Source organism: Staurois parvus, unplaced genomic scaffold (assembly GCF_062004578.1).
Source record: "Staurois parvus isolate SC_StPar_1 unplaced genomic scaffold, SC_StPar_1.0 ptg000075l, whole genome shotgun sequence".
NCBI classification, from domain to species: domain Eukaryota; kingdom Metazoa; phylum Chordata; class Amphibia; order Anura; family Ranidae; genus Staurois; species Staurois parvus.
In genome coordinates this window covers 4,183,262-4,200,039 of record NW_028317871.1, presented here as the reverse complement: position 1 = coordinate 4,200,039, position 16,778 = coordinate 4,183,262, and the positions used below count along the sequence as shown (strand labels likewise).

The following is a 16,778-nucleotide window of genomic DNA, read 5'->3' as shown; positions in this document are numbered from 1 at the left end:
GGCAGCAACATTCTGGGTGCTGTTTTAGCAGCCGTGCTATCCTAAACTACAACCTATGTTAGCTATGCAGAAATCCAGCCCTGGTTACAGTGCTTCATAACTCTTTGTACAAGCAGTATTGAACAACCAAAAAACGTATGCTGTGCTTTACAATTGATGTAGTATTTTGTGAGCAATACATTTTTATCTTATCCTTAAAAATGCTTCAGTTTACAGGAAAGAATTATATGTATTGGTCTGTGTTGGCCACATATGTTATTTTGATAAAACATTATATATTTGAGTTGTGTATGGGCATCTCGCACCTGCAGCATGTGCCCTGCATCTCCCCAGGTCTCACCATTTGTTTAATTGCAAGTTGAAACTGTGACTGAATGACAGTCACAGCATTCCCATTCCAGTACCTACCTGCCACAGCTGTGCTAATAAGTGACTTTTGCTGCTTGTCAGACCCCAGACGCACCAGCTGTGTGAATCCAACAAGCAGGTTATAGCATCAGCCATCAAAGGATTCCCTTTTAGCCCTCATGCACACTTGACATTTTTATAACACTGTTAACGTTAGCTGTGTAAACTCACATTAAAAATTTGAGTTTTTCAGGTTTCTTTAGCGTTTTTGCATTAGCGCTGCTTTTCCGTGTTTGCATTTTTTAGCATTTATTAGCTTTTTTTGACCAAAAAAAATATTTTTTTGGTCAAAAAAAGTACAAAACACCGGTTTGTGGCATTTTACTGCGTTTTCAGCTTTAGAGTGTTTTTACAGCTAAAAAACTCCTCTAGAAAACCACTAGTCCTGGGTTTTGTTTCCAGCCAAAAAACGCCCAGTCTATGTGTGCATGGACACATAGGATAACATGGTGGGGATTTTACTAGCTGTAGAAAAAAACCATCAAAATCCAAAAACAGCAGCTGTAAAAAACACCAAGTGTGCATGAGGGCTTATGTTCAGGAAGTCAATTCCTAAACCTTGAAGCGTGTGCATTACTGGAGGGTGTCCCTGAAAAAGGAGAGGAACAGTAATCTGGAATGGCAAGCCAGATCCTTCATCTGCACATTGAGAAAGTGAGCGTGAAAACAATATATGCCTGTCAATATATAAAATGTCATAGTTACATATAAAATGCTGAAATATGAAACCTTTTCATGCATATAGTAAAATGCATGTAGTAAAACATATTTAATCTGTAACGATTTATTTACATAATGAATGTGCTTTCAGACCCTATTCACACTTATGTGTTTCAGTAATGTGTGTTACCGCAACTCATCTGCTCTATGTGTAGTGCATTTTGATGCTATTCGCTGTGAATGGCACTTCAACACACTGTACAGTAAAATGTAAGGCACAATGTGCTGCAGAGCATCAAAATATACATACTGTGCATTGTGGTACACTTCTAATAAACAGTTATAACCAATTCTTGATCTAATTCAGTGCGTGGGCAGCCCAGTCATAATGAATGGGCTGCCTAAACACAAAACAGGTTAATACACTGCAAAGAATCACATACGTGTGAATCCAGTCTAAAGCCCTTTCCTGTTGAGGGGCATTGGGTAAGACTGCCCACATGCATGGTGTAATAGCCGTGCTAGGTGAGGTCAGACACCAAGGGTTATTCATTGAGGTTAGGCACTGCAAGGCACACACACTGCATTGTTCCTGAAGGCTCCCTCTTTTTGTTTATTAAGTTAGATAGGCACCTTGGACTCTGAGAGTGAATACACTTTACCACTTCTCATATATTGGGCCATTTCTTTTTTTTTGCTATATCCCACTAGTGATTTGCCTCGTCCCTATGTATGTTTATTTATTACAGCACTGTTGCTCCTTGGTTGAGCTTGTGAGATCCAGCATTAAAGTGTTTTGCTTGTGTTACATCTTTTGACATTGCTAATTAGTTGAGCGCAGGTTTGCAAATAGTGATTTTACTTATGCTGCAGAGATACATTTGCAGCATTATAGTGTTGGCATTTATATTTTCTAAGGTTCAAGCATTAGAGTAAAGTACAAAGTGTGCAAACTAAACCCATTGTTTTTACATGAACTGTTAAACAGGATGATTTGCTTTGTTGTAGACTAGCTGGTAAGTGAGCTGAGCATTTTTGTTTGCTATTTTTTGACATGCATCTCTTCCATGGGCTCCTTGCTGCAAAGGTCAGTTATTGGTTGTGGTGCTTGCCATTTGTTTGTACTGTTGGTGAATTGGTGAGGGTATGCACTGGACACCTTCACTGCCATTGTGTTATTGCTGGGTGTCCAGTGGAACATGTAATATGTTCCCAAAGGTGAACTTTATTTGTAAATTAGTTTATTTTTTTAAATAATCCTTTGTTTTGAGGTTTATGTGGGTCTTTGTGGCCCTGAAATTGTATCTCAGTAAATATATTTTGTGGGTAAATGATTTGTGGCATATGTGTGCAGTGTACTGTATATAGTAAGTAGGCTCAGACTCTAGTTAACTATCCCACCTTGTTCAGAATTATCTGATCACTTCTTTTGTTTACCCCAGAGTTGCCCTGTCCATTGTGCCTAGGGGTATACAAGGGTCCTTCACAAATCTAGCAATGCCCTTGATCATGGTACAATTCATGACCTCAATACTAGTGTGCTGTGTACTGATGGTATCACAAGTTTAAAAGCTGCTGGGCTAGAGCAAAAATCCTAAGTGTTTTCTACACTCGGGTTATGGCAAATGACTATTCTATTACAAACATGTTTTTTATATATAATGAGGCTCATTTATCAATGTGTTTGAAATGGCAAATGAGTTACCCCATAGTAACCAATCCCATTCCCAATTGCTTTCTTTAAATGTATAACATCAATGATAGGTTTGTTTTCTTGCTCACTCATGAATCACAGACACTGCAACTTTTCTCATCAGAGCCCTGAAAGTGCATCAGCTGCTTATAATGAATTAGTATCTCTCATTCAAAACCATTCTTCACAAGACATGATTTTATGGCACCCCCTTACCCCACAAAGGCATGGTGGTAAACCCAGAGACAGGGAGTGTTGACATTTCACCTCAGGGTAAAATGTGAACAGAGAGGTGCCAGTCACATTAAGATGCAAAACAAAAGGGAATTTATTAGCTTGCACTAAAACTCCAGGAAAAGAGGGATAGGGGACAGGACACCCATTTACCAGCAGACTCCACAAAAAATAGAACCAAAGGGACAAAAGTACTCACATTCCTCACAGATAAAGAACCCTGAAGATGACCCGGCATTCTGTGATTGTAGCTCCTGACTGTAAAGCACTTGAAAGATCAGCTACCAGCACCCAAGAAGGCACCATACTCCAGTGAGGTTCAAGCTCAACATGCAAGCTTCTTCTGGACCTCAAGACATCTGGAGGTCCACCATGGCTCCTCAATTCCCAGGTTCCACCGGCTATGCCCTTAACCCTGGCCTCTGTCCAGCCACATGGTCACTCTCTGCAATCCTAAGAAGTTTAAATAGCTAACACACCCCTCTCCAAGGCAGAAGGACAAGGGGAGCACAGACTGACTCCCAAAGTCACACCCCAAATATTTATACCTTCTCCAAGAATGCATCAGTGGCATAGAAACTCCGACTGGTTGGCCTGGGAGAGATGAATATTCATAACTGATTAATACAGCTCTTATGCTATTACCAGAGGTAACAGTACCACCTGATGGGCACTGATGAGGCAGCACTGATGGGCACTGATAGGCGGCACTGATTGGCATTGAAGAGGCACTGATGATGCTGCACTGATATGCGGCACTGATAGGCAGCAATGATGGGCATTGACTGGCAGCACTGACAGGCGGCACTGACTGGCTCAGTTTGTCAGCACTGATGGGCAGCACTGTTGGTAACTGAGGGGCAGCACTGATAGGCAGCACTATTAGGCACTTTTAGGGCTGCTCTGATATCAGGGCACTGAAATCAGTGCCCTGATTATCAGTGCAGATTTCTGCATTGACAGTTGCCGATTATCGGCAGTACTTTTCTCACGCTGTGACAGCATAATGAAAGTATTGCCAATAACCGGCAAGTGTATTTACATAGTAGTGAGCTGTGATTGGACACAGCTGATCATGTGGCAAAAGACCGCTGTGATTGGCCTTTTACAATGTCATGTGATCAGCTGTCCAAAGGACACAATGATCACAGACAGCGCTGGAGGCGCGTTCTTGGAGGACATCACTTGACACCCTCCCAGAACTTGATTACCGCACTGTAGCCATCATTCAGCTATAGCGCAGTAGTAAAGTGGTTAAATGTACTACTAGACAGGGAAAGGAAGCGTTAATCAAGTTATGCACTCAGGTAGAGGTGGAATTTATATCTAATCCTTCAATTGATAATCAAGAAAGATGGGAAAGTTTCCTTAGATTGTAAAAAAGTCAGTTAGCGGTTAATGTCAAGTGTAAACAATTTTTTATGAAGCATCATAATTTTGAGTATGATAATCAGTCTTGTAGACTATCTACCTTGGAGATTCCAAAAGTAAGAAATGGTCAGGGGGTTGTAGTTCATACAGCAGAAGAAATCCTTAGTTGTTTTCATGAGTATTATGGTAAAATGTATGCTACTTCTTTATCTTGTACTGAGGTAGATATGGACAGGTATTTGGAAGATTTAGAATATCCTGCATTTCTGAAGGAATATGCTGAATTAATGGATGGGTAGATTATGGAAGAGGAGGTGAGACAGGCAATCTCTCGTTTAGCAGTGGGTAAATCTCCAGGACCATATGGAATTCCTCTAGAAGCATATAGTCTGTATTTGCATAAAACTTGACAAGAATTTTGGCTAGAAAATTAAACACTGTAATATCATCCATAATTCATATTGACCAGACAGGCTTTATGCCAGGTAAATCAACATCTATAAATGTACGTAGAAGGCAATTATTAGCACAACTGCAGGAATACATTCCAGAGACGGGGGCTCTGCATCTTTGAATACTGCCAGAGCCTTTGACTCTATTGAGTGGATGTTCTTGTAGGCAACATTGAAACAGTTTGGTTTTGGTATTGGATGTAGACAATGGGTTAAAGTACTATAGGCACATCCATGGCCAAAGTTATTAGTTAATGGCTTATTGGCCCCCTCAATAAATTAGTTTAGAGGTAAAAGGCAGAGGTGCCCACCATCCCCTTTTCTTTTTTCTATTGCAATAGAGTCTTTGGCTCTATGGTTCAGGCAAACTGAATCATGCCAGGAGATTTGTTTGTGAGATAGTACGAAGCATATTGGATTATATGCTGGTAATATTGTATTATATATATGAGGGAAGTGCAAAATACATTGGGAAAGACTATGTGTATAATAAACACATTTGAGAAGTTTTCAGGGCTTAAGATCAATTGGTAGAAGTCTTTTCTTTGCCATTGCAGCAAGAAGTACAGATGGGTGTAGAGACGGATTTCCCGCTTAAGGTAGGTGACTATTTTAAATATTTAGAGATTTATATAACAAGACAACCTCTGGATGCATTGACTGATAATGTAAATCCACTGATGGAATTTATTAAGTGTACTTTAATGGTATGAAGTAAGTTTCCTTTGTCAGTGGTGGGTAGAATAAAGTTAATTAAAATTATTTTGTTGCCTAAGTGGTTATACATTTTTTGCTTTCCCCAGTAGTAGTCCCTAAAAATTATATTTAAAAAGTTGAACTCACAGTTTTCCTAGATCTATATGGGCCCGTGGGAGGTGTAAAGTGAGGCTTTCAACATTACAGTGGCCAAAAAATTATGCAGGATTGGCTTTGCCATATATGTACCTGTATTATCGTTTGGGTCAGTTAAATAATTTGTGCACCTGGTTGATACAGAAACAAAGATTGGGAGTGGAGGCGTTTCTCTCTAGGATCCTTCAGGTCAAGGACATCTTGATAGGGCTTGAGGCACGGTCCTCGCAACTACCTAGGGTGCAGACTCTCATGTTCTCCCTGGCACGATCGGTATGGAGGGAAGTTAAAAAGATAATAGGGTTTAGGGATATTCCATAAGAGCTGCCTATGTGGAATAATCCTTTATTTGATCAGTTATGTAACTTTTATGATAATAATTTTTGGAAGCAGAGAGGAATAGTAATATTGGAAGTTTATGAGAGAGGATTATGTGTTCTTTTAAATTCTTAAGTATACAATATAATTTACCTTATAGAATTTTTTTATGAATCTTTACAGTTTCGGCATGTATTATAGGCCCAGTCAGAATGTTAGGATATCTAAGTTCCCTCTCACTGGAATATTGAGATCTCAAGGGCCAAAGGAATAAATATCTAAACTATTCACCCACTTATTTGAGGCTAAATTATGTGAGGCCCCACTGCAGGAAAGGAAAGGAAGTGGCAGTTGGTCTGTATATCTATGATAGAGAAGATGTGGTGGGAGGCTCGTAAATCATATTTAGTAGCGTCACCAGCAAATAATAATAAATTGGTAAAGTTGCATATAATACATCAGGCATATCTTACATCCTGTAATTTATATGCTATGGGACGTATGATGAATACAAAATGTGCAAGGTGTTATCAATCTGGGGCGGATTTTATACACTTGATGTGGTCTTGTTCAGGTATTAATAGGTACTGGAGGCAGGTTGTGGATATATTGTCAACTATATTGAAAGGTCCTATCTCATTCACCCACGAGGTTTGTTTACTGGGTTTGGTTGGGAATCAGACCTTGTCTGGATATACCAAAACCTTTCAACAGGAGACATTACTTATGGCATGTAAACAAATTGCCCTTAGGTGGCTGCAACCTACTGTACATCTGTCTTGGGTGTTCAATGGCTTAAAGCTGTTATTCAGATACTTTTATATGAGAAGTTATGTAGGAACGTAGAGGAACTCCCCAGAAATAGTATTAAATTTGGGATAGATGGTTGGACTCACCATTAAATAAGATGGGGGCACAATCACAGATGGGGTGTTGCTTTTGCGTGAGTGCTGCATTGATGGAGTGCTAAGATGCAGTTAAACACAGCAGTTTAACTAAAGCAGGATAACTCAAGCAGCAGGAAGATACAACAACAAGAAACTCTACTGCATGCTGGATGGACTGCAAGCAAACACCCTGGGAAACATCTCTTACAAGTCTGAGTCCCACTCTGTGTACCTTTTTTAATATGTCCCCTCTACTCCTCCTTTTCATATTACTTTCCTGCGTTCCCAAAATCTCACTTCTTTACCCCTCTGCTCCACCCCAAAACTTGTACATCTCACCCTCACTGCTACCATCTCCCTACTACTGCTCTCATCACCTCCTGCCAAGGCTGGAAGGCATGTACACTCGTGTACATCCCGCTCCCATGTTACTTTCCTCACCCTTCTTCTTCTCCTAACCTCTGGCGATATCTCCCCAAATCCTGGTCCTCCACTATCTCACCCCCATGCCAGGCGTCCTCTTTCTTTCGGGAATAGTCGCAATCCACTCAATTTAATATCCGTCCCCGTGCTCCCAAAAACCACACTGCCTTTTTCATGTGCGCTCTGGAATGCCCGTTCTGTCTTTAATAAGCTCACCTTTGTCCATGACCTTTTTGTCTCCCGCTCCTTTAACCTACTAGCAATTACAGAAACCTGGCTTCAAGCAGCAGATTCAGCTTCTTCCACAGCACTTTCCTATGGAGGCCTCCTCTGGACCCACTCACCAAGACCAAGTGGTCGCAAACGTGGTGGAGTTGGTTGCTTCTATCCCCACTCAGCACCTTTCAAGTCCTCCATAACCCTCCCTCTCTATCCTTCTCTTCTTTTGAGACTCACTGCATCCAGCTGTTTTCTCCCATTTCTCTGAGGATTGCAGTGATCTATCGGCCTCCTGGACCAGTGTCTCACTTTCTTGATGATTTCTCCGCCTGGCTACCCTACATTCTCTCCTCTGAACTACCCACTATAATTCTCAGAGATTTTAACATCCCTATTACATCCCGGCTACATCCCAACTCTTCAACATGACCTCATATTTTGCATTAGCACAATGTATACAGTCCTCCACTCACTCTGATGGGAATACATTAGACCTTGTTTTCTCCCATCTTTGCACTCCCTACAACCTCACAAACACCCCCTTTCCTCTCTCTGATCACAATCTCATCATCTTTACAGTCTCCTTGTCTTCAAAACTTATCCCTCCAAGCAGCAAACAGTTACCTGCAGAAACCTTCACAACCTGAACCCTGCTCCTTTCCACTCTGCAACTGACCAACTCTATGACAGAATCTATCCTCTGTCCTGCCCTGACCTGGCCACTGCTGTCTATAACAGTTCGCTTTCATCCACATTAGACTCACTTGCTCCTCTAACAACACGAAGCATCAGGCCACGACCGTTACAAAAACGAATTCTCCTGCGCTCTAGGGCTCAGACAGGTGGCGAACAGATGGAACCAGGCCTGGAGGGATCGTCCACCAATGCATAAAGGGCTGTGCGGCTCCAAAACAAGGCTGGGGAAGCCCAATCAACACTGCAGAATGAAATGAAAACGAGAAGCGCACCAACCTTGCGCATTACCTCAGTAACCAAAATTTATTAATTGTAAAAAATATACTCACAAACAGCGAATAAAATCAGGCATGTAAGTCCTCACAGGGACTTGAAGCTAACATGAGTCCCATCAGGGGAGTGGGTGTTCAGTACAGCTGACGCGTTTTGAAGGGGGTCCCTTCTTCCTCAGAGCTCTGAGGAAGAAGGGACCCCCTTCAAAACGTGTCAGCTGTACTGAACACCCACTCCCCTAATGGGACTCATGTTAGCTTCAAGTCCCTGTGAGGACTTACATGCCTGATTTTATTCGCTGTTTGTGAGTATATTTTTTACAATTAATAAATTTTGGTTACTGAGGTAATGCGCAAGGTTGGTGCGCTTCTCGTTTTCATTTCACGACCGTTACAACCTTGGTAGACTGACGACACCAGAAATCTTAAACGACATAGTCGTGCGCTGGAGCGATTGTGGAGTAAAACCAAATCTCAACAAGCATTCACCCTATATAAATCTGCTCTCTTAACATACAAGTCCTCCCTTCATGCTGCCAAACAAGCCTACTTTGTCACTCTTATTAATACCTTGTCATCCAGTCCTCGTCGTCTCTTCTCTACTTTTTACTCTCTACTTTCTCCACCTCCACCCCCACCCAGTACCTCACTCACTGCTCACGAGATTGCGAATCATTTCAAAAACAAGGTTGACGCAATTCGTAGGGGCGTCGCCACTGCACAGACATCCATCCCACTTAGCATACCTTATACTAAACCTCCCTCAACACTTTCTTCTTTTGACCTTGCCACTACCGAAGAGGTCATTAAGGTTTTCTCAGAAGCCTGTCTCACTACTTGCCCCCTGGATCCTGTCCCCTCACAACTACTACGGTCACCCTCTTCTTCCATCCTATGCTCCCTCACTCACATCTTCAATCTCTTCCTCTCTACTGGTGCCTTCCCCTCCCCTCTAAAGCACGCACACATCACTCCCATACTTAAAAAGCCCTCCCTGGACACCACCAACCTGAACAACTTAAGACCCATCTCCCTGCTCCCGTTTACCTCTAAACTCCTAGAATGCTTAGTCTACAATCGCCTGAGCTCCCACCTCACCGACAACAACCTTCTTGACCCTCTACAGTCTGGCTTTTGCTCACTACACTCCACTGAAACTGCCCTACTAAAACTCATTAATGATCTACTAACTGCTAAAACCAATGGCCACTACTCCGTACTCCTACTACTTGACCTCTCTGCAGCTTTTGATATGGTTGACCATCCCCTCCTCCTCAAAAAACTCCACTCTTGGCCTCAGAGACTCTGCTCTCTCCTGGTTCTCCTCCTACCTATCGCAGCGTTCCTTCAGTGTTGCCTATAATGCTGCCTCCTCCTCTTCACTCCCTCTTTCTGTAGAGGTCCCCCAAGGTTCTGTCCTTGGACCCCTTCTCTTCTCCATCTACACCTCCTCCCTTGGTCACTTGATAAACTCCCATGGCTTTAAGTACCATCCCTATGCTGATGACACACAAATCTATCTTTCTGACCCTCACCTCACCCCTTCAGTCTCCTCTCGCATCATTAACCCACTAAGTGACATATCAGCATGGATGTCACTCCACTTCCTCAAACTCAATCTTTCCAAAACTGAGCTCTTAGTATTCCCCCCAGCCCGTGCCCCCTCCCCTGACTTCTCCATCAAGATCAATAACACAATCATCAGTCCCTCCCCTCATGCCAGGGTACTAGGTGTAATCCTAGACTCCCATCTGTCCTTTCAGCCCCAAATCCAATCACTGTTCAAATCTTGTAGACTTCGCCTCCGCAACATCTCCAAGATACGCCCGTTCTTAACCTCAGAAACCACTAAGCAACTTATCCACTCCCTTGTTATATCTCACCTTGACTATTGTAACTCCCTCCTCATTGGCCTACCTAATCACAGGCTATCCCCTTTTCAGTCTATCATGAACGCTGCTGCCAGATTCATCCACCTTACTAACCGTTCTGTATCTGCCACCCCTCTCTGCCAATCCCTCCACTGGCTTCCTGTTGCCCAACGGATAAAATTCAAAACACTAACAATAACGTATAAAGCCATTTATAACTCTGCCCCAAATTACATCACCAATCTTGTCTCTAAATATCACCCAAACCGTACTCTCCACTCCTCGCAAGACCTCCTACTCTCTAGCTCCTTTGTCTCCTCCTCCCATGGCCATCTCCAGGACTTCTCCAGAGCTTCCCCCATCCTCTGGAACTCTATACCCCAATTTATTAGACTATCGCCTACTCTGCTCACTTTTAGGCGATCTCTGAAAACCTCTCTCTTCAGGGAAGCCTATCCTGCCCTCAGCTAATAATGGAGTCTTCTACTCTTCCAACCAATCCATCCCCCATAGTTACTACCTTTTCTACCACTAGCCGCTCCCTCTTAGATTGTAAGCTCCAAGGAGCAGGGCCCTCACATCCCTCTTGTATTGAACTGCATTGTTGCTGTATTGTCTCCCGTTATACTGTAAGGCGCTGAGCAAACTGTTGGTGCTATATAAATCCTGTATAATAATAATTAATTCTTAATGAAAGAGATTAATATGTTTAGAGTGGGGCATAATTGAATGATTATTGTCTGGATGTGAATCAATATAGGATTATATTTGTTTCTAGAGTTAAGGTAAAAGTAAAAGGTAGAGCACAATGACAATCACATTTCTTTTTTTTTCTATTAAAATAAGGCCGTGAAAGCAGTGAGGTTGTAATTAATAAAGAGCTGATATTAAATAGTTTATATCATTATAGTAAATGTGTGCCTTAGCCCAATATTGGCAAATTCAAACATTATCAGAACAGTACTTATTTATGTCTAAATACAATATACACTATATTTGGAAAGTTGAGCAGCGCCACCCTAAATTGCTAAAAAAAAAGATCTAAACTAAATGTGCCAGCTGCTAATCTAGTGAAGAATGGGGGTACATTAAATGACAATATATTTGGAAAATCATATAAATGCTGAATTATTGTGAATGAGAATATAAAATCTAGTGCAACAAACAATAAAAAGTGCCTAATACAGAGACATAACTATAGGGGTCGCAGGAGTCACTATTGCAACCCAACCCCCTGTACATGTGGATAGGAAGGACAGTGAGGGAGGCATATAGAGGAACCGATGCCCTCCACTTTCCTCCTACAGCCGCTGAATGCCTGCTTCTCCTCCTCTCCCTCCCTCAAACATTCAGAGGCTGCAGGAGGAAAGTGGAGGGCATCAGTTCTTCTACATGCGCCTCTCCTATCCAGGTCCTGCTGTCAGGTACGTGTGCAATGTCCAGCTTGTCCCACACTGCCTCCCCGCTCTGCTCCACATTCACCTGTCGATCAAACTTCACATTACCCAGCGCTGTTGGAGGCAGCCCTGGAGGGAGTGGGGTGGGAGGGGACATGATGGTCCAGTAGTGTGGGAAAGGAGCCGACAGCAGCCATGGGCCACCTGGGACAGTGACAGCATGGCAGTGTTATGTTAACATTAACCCTGCCTCACTCCCCTGAGCCTGTCCTGCTCTCCTGTCCCTGCGCCATATACGGTCAGTGGGAGAGGGGAAACAGGAGGTGTCATGAGGGAGGAGATTAGAGACTTGTACCCCACCCCCTGTCACTGAGCCAGCTCTGCCCCCTGTCCCTGAGCCTTACTCCTGTCAGTGGGAGAGGACCTGTCCTGGGGAGGGGATTAGAGATTTGTACCCCTGCCCCCTGTCCCTGAGACCACCCTACTCTCCAGTTCATGACCCATACACCAGTCAATGGAGGGGAAAGAGGACCTGTCATGGGGGAAGGGGATCCAGAGAAGGCTGAACTACAAGCCCAGAAGAGGGGGGAGGGGTAGAGAAGCCCATGAGGGGCAACAAAGTTTTAATTACACCCGACCACCATCTATGACTGACCTCGGGGGGTGGGAAAGAATAGCATATTACTGTATATATGATGTATATAAATATATATTATAATCCCCCAATCTATGACAGATTCTGGGGGTATATTTATACCCCATAATACTCTGTACATTACCCCTCCCATATGAGAACAGAGTTATATGTGACCATGGGTGTAGCTACAGGGGTTTCAATTATGAGCCGGCCATATGCTCCAAGGAGCCCATGCTGTGCCCCTGTACACATGGAAAGGAGGGGTGGCGGGGGCAGCATACAGAGGAACTGATGCTCTTCATTTTCCTCCACAACCGCTGAATGCTGGCATCTCCTACTCTTTCTCTCACAGGTGTTCAGCGGCTGCAGAAGGAAAATAGAGGGCATCGGTTCCTCTATATGCTGTCCCCAGCACCCCTCCTATACCGGTCAGTGGGAAGGGCCCCAGCCAGGGGTAGGGGGGCCCTTCATGGTTCCTTGCACTGGGACCCCGAGGGTTCTAGTTACATTACTTAATATGTCACAAATATAATATACAACACTCAGAAACATATACGCTGGTTTCAGCCAAAGTGTAAAACGAAAAAATTAAATATGTATATATACGGTGAAGGAAATATGTATTTGATCCCCTGCTGATTTTGAATGTTTGCCCACTCACAAAAAAATTATCGGTCTAAAAATTGAATGGTAGGTGTATTGTAACACTGAGAGACAGAATAGCAACAAAAAATTCTAAAGAAATGCATGTCTAATTATGTCATTATGCACAGATTTGCATGCTCATTAGGGAAATAAGTATTTGATTCCCTTCAAAAAACATGACTTAGTACTTGGTGGCAAATCCCTTGTTAGCAATCACAGAGATCAGACGTTTCCTATAGTTGGCCACCAGGTTTGCACACATCTCAGGAGGGATTTTGGCCCACTCTTCTTGGTAGTTCCTCTCTAAGTCATTAAGGTTTGGTGGTTCACATTTGGCAACTCGAACTTTCAGCTCCCTCCACAGATTTTCAATCGGATTAAGGTCTGGCTAGGCCACTCCAGGACCTTAATGTGCTTCTTCTTGAGCCACTCCTTTGTTGCCTTGGCTTTGTGTTTTGGGTCATTGTCATGCTGGAACACCCATTCACGACCCATTTTCAATGCCCTGGCTGAGGGAAGAAGGTTTTCACCCAAGATTTGACGGTACATTGCCCCGTCCATCGTTCCTTTGATGTGGTGCAGTTGTCCAGTCCCCTTAGCAGAAAAACACTCCCAAAGATGAATGTTTCCACTACCATGTTTGACAGTTGGGATTGTGTTCTTGGGGTAATAGGCAGCGTTCCTCTTCCTCCAAACATGGCGAGTTGAGTTGATGCCAAAGAGCTCGATTCTGGTCTCATCTGACCACAACACTTTCAACCAGTCTTCCTCTGAATCATTCAGATGTTCAGTGGCAAACTTCAGACGGGCCTGGACATGTGCTTTCTTGAGCAGAGGGACCTTGCGGGCACTGCAGGATTTCAAGCCTTGTCTGCATAGTGTGTTACCAATTGTTTTCTTGGTGACTGTGGTCCCAGCTGCCTGGAGATCATTGACAAGATCCTCACGTGTAGTTCTGGGATGATTCCTCACTGTTCTCATGATCATTGACACTCCATGAGGTGAGATCTTGAATGGTGCACCAGACCTAGGGAGACTGACAGTTGTTTTGTGTTTCTTCCATATGCAAATGATTGCACCAACTGTTGTCACCTCACCAAGCTGCTTGGCGATAGTTTTGTAGCCCAGTCCAGCCTTGTGTAGGTCTTCAATGTTGTCCCTGACATCCTTTGGTTTTTGCCATGGTGGAGAGTTTGGAATCTGATTGTTTGATTGCTCCTGTGGACAGGTGTCTTTTATACAGGTAACAAAATGAGATTAGCAGCACTTCCTTTTAAGAAACTGCTTCTAATCCCAGCTTGTTACCTGTATGAAAGACACCTGGTAGCCAATGATAGGGGATCAAATACTTATTTCCCTCATGAACATACAAATCAGTGCATAATTTGTTAGACATGCATTTTTTTTGTTGCTATTCAGTCTCTCAGTGTTACAATACACCTACCATTCGATTTTTAGACTGATCATTTCTGTGTGAGTGGGCAAACATTCAAAATCAGCAGGGGATCAAATACTTATTTCCGTCACTGTGTGTTTATATATATATATATATACAGTCATGGCCGAAATTGTTGGCACCCTTGATATTTCTCCAGGAAATCATGTATTTCTCACGAAACGTATTGCATTAACACATGTTTTGCTATACACATGTTTATTCCCTTTGTGTGTATTGGGACAAAACAAAAAAAGGGAGGAAAGAAAGCAAATTCGACATAATGTCACACAAACCTCCAAAAATGGGCTGGACAAAAGTATTGGCACCCTTTCACAACTGCGGATAAATAAGAATGTTACAAGCATGTGATGCTCCTGTAAACTCACCTGGGGCAAGTAACAGGTGTGGGCAATATAGAAATCACACCTGAAAGCAGATAAAAAGGAGAGACGTTCACTTAACCTTTGCATTGTGTGTCTGTCTGTGCCACACTAAGCATGGACAACAGAAAGAGGAGACGAGAACTGTCTGAGGACCTGAGAACCAAAATTGTGGCAAAATATCAACAATCTCAAGGTTACAAGTCCATCTCCAGAGAACTAGATTTGCCTTTGTCCACAGTGCGCAACATTATCAAGAAGTTTGCAACCCATGGCACTGTAGCTAATCTCCCTGGTCGTGGACGGATGAGGAAAATTGATGAAAGATTGCAACGCAGAATAGTCCGGATGGTGGATAAGCAGCCCCAAACATGTTCCAAAGACATTCAAGCTGTCCTGCAGGCTCAGGGAGCATCAGTGTCAGCGCGAACTATCCGTCGACATTTAAATGAAATGAAACGCTATGGCAGGAGACCCAGGAGGACCCCACTGCTGACACAGAGACATAAAAAAGCAAGACTACAGTTTGCCAAAATGTACTTGAGTAAGCCAAAAGCCTTCTGGGAAAACGTCTTGTGGACAGATGAGACCAAGATAGAGCTTTTCGGTAAAGCACATCATTCTACTGTTTACCGAAAACGGAATGAGGCCTACAAAGAACAAAACACAGTACCTACGGTAAAATATGGTGGAGGTTCAATGATGTTTTGGGGTTGTTTTGCTGCCTCTGGCACTGGGTGCCTTGACTGTGTGCAAGGCATCATGAAATCTGAGGATTACCAAAGGATTTTGGGTCGCACTGTAGGGCCCAGTGTCAGAAAGCTGGGTTTGCGTCCAAGATCCTGGGTCTTCCAGCAGGACAATGACCCCAAACATACGTCAAAAAGCACTCAGAAATGGATGGCAAAGAAGCGCTGGAGAGTTCTGAAGTGGCCAGCAATGAGCCCAGATCTAAATCCCATTGAACACCTGTGGAGAGATCTTAAAATTGCTGTTGGGAAAAGGTGTCCTTCCAATAAGAGAGACCTGGAGCTGTTTGCAAAGGAAGAGTGGTCCAAAATTCCGGGTGAGAGGTGTCAGAAGCTTATTGATGGTTATAGGAAGCGACTGATTTCAGTTATGTTTTCCAAAGGGTGTGCAACCAAATATTAAGTTAAGGGTGCCAATACTTTTGTCCAGCCCATTTTTGGGGTTTTGTGTGACATTATGTCATATTTGCTTTTCTGCCTCTGTTTTATATTTGTTCCAATACATACAAAGGGAATAAACATGTGTATAGCAAAACATGTGTTAATGCAATACCTTTTTTGTGTGAAATACTTGATTTTCAGGAAAAATATCAAGGGTGCCAACAATTTCGGCCATGACTGTATATATACATACAGTCAGGTCCATAAATATTGGGACATCGACACAATTCTAACATTTTTGGCTCTATACACCACCACAATGGATTTGAAATGAAACAAACAAGATGTGCTTTAACTGCAGACTGTCAGCTTTAATTTGAGGGTATTTACATCCAAATCAAGTGAACGGTGTAGGAATTACAACAGTTTGCATATGTGCCTCCCACTTTTTAAGGGACCAAAAGTAATGGGACAGAATAATAATCATAAATCAAACTTTCACTTTTTAATTCTTGGTTGCAAATCCTATGCAGTCAATTACAGCCTGAAGTGTGGAACGCATAGACATCACCAAACTCTGGGTTTCATCCCTGGTGATGCTCTGCCAGGCCTCTACTGCAACTGTCTTCAGTTCCTGCTTGTTCTTGGGGCATTTTCCCTTCAGTTTTGTCTTCAGCAAGTGAAATGCATGCTCAATCGGATTCAGGTCAGGTGATTGACTTGGCCATTGCAAAACATTCCACTTCTTTCCCTTAAAAAACTCTTTGGTTGCTTTTGCAGTATGCTTTGGGTCAT

At 42.9% G+C, this 16,778-nt stretch overlaps 1 protein-coding gene across 1 annotated transcript in view; it reads right to left on the bottom strand.

Moving 5' to 3' along the window:
- The window catches only part of SHISA9 (shisa family member 9), a 1,225,124-nt gene that overhangs the window by 769,108 nt on the left and 439,238 nt on the right, over window positions 1-16,778 (bottom strand). The gene's annotated exons all lie outside the window — the stretch shown is intronic.